Here is a 2500-nt window from a genome sequence, read left to right as displayed (position 1 = left end):
TCCCACGTGTTATCAGTAAAGACGTTATCAGTTCTGTTGGACGTAAAGAATCACCAGGACGTTTAATAATTTTAAAATGGGAAAAATGAGGGAAAAAAAAATTTATTCAGGTGATTATTTTTTCATGGTACATTAATGTAAAATCGGTAGCCGTGATCGTCTAGTGGTTAGGACATTGCGTTGTGGCCGCAATAACCCAGGTTCGAATCCTGGTCACGGCACTCGAATTTTTTTTTACAAAAAAGAAAAAAGGAAATTTTTTTTTTTTTTTTTATCATCGGCCAAGTTAAATTTTCAAGTTAAAAAAAAAAGAGAGAGAGAGAGAGAGAGAGAGAGAAACGGACCCTTTTTTAAATTAATTTGGCAAAGCGAAATTGCCGGGCAGTGAGCGCGCGGTTCTGGGCAAGAGAAATGGTTTAATCCGATTAAACGATTCGCGTTACCATTTTACTCTTAATCGAGTCACGAAGGCATTAACATCGTTATAAAAGAGATTCTCATGAGAATTTTGACTTCTCAGTTTTCTTCCAGAACATTCTTGCTTCCCCTCCCCCTCCTCCTTCTTCCCCTCTTCCTCTTCCACCTATTCTTCATTCCTATCCACTCCCGGCATACCTTTCCCGTTTATATTCAAAAACCTTTCGGATTTTCCCCTTAAGCCTCTTCTTTTAACTCTCTCCCTCTCTCTCTTTCTCTTTCCCCCCTTCTCCTCTCTCCTCGTTCGCGGAGACCACCATTTTCTTTTGTCTCTGATTATTTTACATTAATAATAATAATAATAATAATAATAGATTTTCTTTAAACTAATCCGAAAACGGATTTTTCTCGATTTATTATTAATATGTACTTATTTCTTTGATTTTTTATTATTTTTCTTAAAAACGGAAACGGAAAAGGAAAAATTTTTATTTAAAAACCGGAAATTGATTTTATATATATATATTTTTTTTATTAGAACTTCCGGGAAAACAATTTATTAATTTATATTAATTTTTTTTTTTTTTTTTAGATTTAATTAACATTTTTTGCATCGGAAAAGCAGGAGGATTTTGAGGAGGATCATTTTCGGATTTAAATATATTCAGGTAGGAGTTTAAATATTATTATTATTATTATTACGCGTCGGAAAAAAATTCGTTTGTGACGTCATTTAATTTAATTTTTATAATTTAAACCGCGTACGATGAATACTCTTTACGGTCCTTAAACGGTTAAAAAATAATAATTATAATGTTGATGATGATGATGATGATGATGATGATAATAGAAAATTTACTTTGAAGGTAAGGTAAAGTAATAATGATGATGATGATGATGATAGATATAAAAAAAAGGGATGAAAAGGGAATGAATATAGGCAGGTTTACGTATTTTTTTTGTTAAAAACGGTTGAAAATTAAGTTTGCAAATATGAAAAACTGGGGGGGGGGGAAGACGGTAGGGAGGCCGCCGACCCGCCGATATGGGCCCCAGAATGAATAATAAATAAACTTATCGTTTAGTTCATATTTTTAAGAAGGATATTCGAATACGAAATGAAATTTGCATGAAAAAGAGAGAAAGATCAAAGGAAAGGTTTGAGGGAGGGGGATGGGTAAGGAGGGAGGGAAAAAAAGGGAATTTTCCAAAATTTCCCCGTGTTTCACTTTCCTACACACACACTCTCTTTCTTCCCCTCCTTCTCTCACTCTTCCTACTTTTTTTTTTTTTTACGCGAGGATCTCGGGAAAATTTTCCTTCCCTAAATCGTGTTGTAAAAGTAAAATCGTCGTGAATCGATTTACAATTGTTTTTATCTGTTTAGCTTACGTGTTATAAGATTTACCGAAAGGAGAGAGAGAGAGAGAGAAAACTCGTGATGCCAGCCACACGACGTGGAAAATGGCCCACATATCGTGTAAAACTTCTGGAATTTTTTTTTAAAAAGAAAATATCTCTTGTTTCGTGTGTGTGTGTGTGTTTTCCCCCAACCTCCCCCCCCTCTCTCTCTCTCTCTATCTCTCCCCCACCTTCCGGTTTTACATCTTATTTTAGTTTTAATTTTTAATTTCAAATAATAAAAAAAAAAAATAATCGAGAAAGATTAAATCAAAGGGAAATGAGAGTGAGAGAGAGAGAAAAGGGATGTAAAAGTGGAAGAAGAAAAAGAGATTTTCTTTTGATCGTGTAGATACAGTGTTGCATTTAATCTTTGTTGTTATGAAAAAAAAAAGAAAATATTTCACTCGAGTTTGAAATTTTTGGTAAAATCGAGAAAGAAACGAAGGGAAAGGGATTCGTCGTGTAAGATGACGATGAGGATTGTGTCGTGTAAATAGAAAATAAAAATGAAATTATTACAATCGGATACGTGGTAATCAAACAACCCCTAAAAATGATTATTTGATTTTCAATACAATAATTTCTATTCATTAACCAACCCTAATAATTTTGAAATTTCACCACCCGAAACCGAAATATATATTTGGATAAATTAATGAGAATATTTATTTTTAAATTA

General features: G+C 33.1%; 1 non-coding gene across 1 annotated transcript; it reads left to right on the top strand.

The window, feature by feature from the left end:
• Window positions 1-149: 149 nt before the first annotated feature.
• Window positions 150-221, top strand: Phum_PHUM189950. The gene has a single exon. It is a non-coding gene; the product is annotated as a tRNA-His (tRNA).
• Window positions 222-2500: the final 2279 nt, after the last annotated feature.

The sequence above is a fragment of the Pediculus humanus genome, genomic scaffold (assembly GCF_000006295.1).
Source record: "Pediculus humanus corporis 1103172107540 genomic scaffold, whole genome shotgun sequence".
Classification (NCBI taxonomy): Eukaryota; Metazoa; Arthropoda; class Insecta; order Psocodea; family Pediculidae; genus Pediculus; species Pediculus humanus.
Note: the sequence above shows the minus strand (reverse complement) of the source record. Positions and strands in the feature narration are given on the sequence as shown.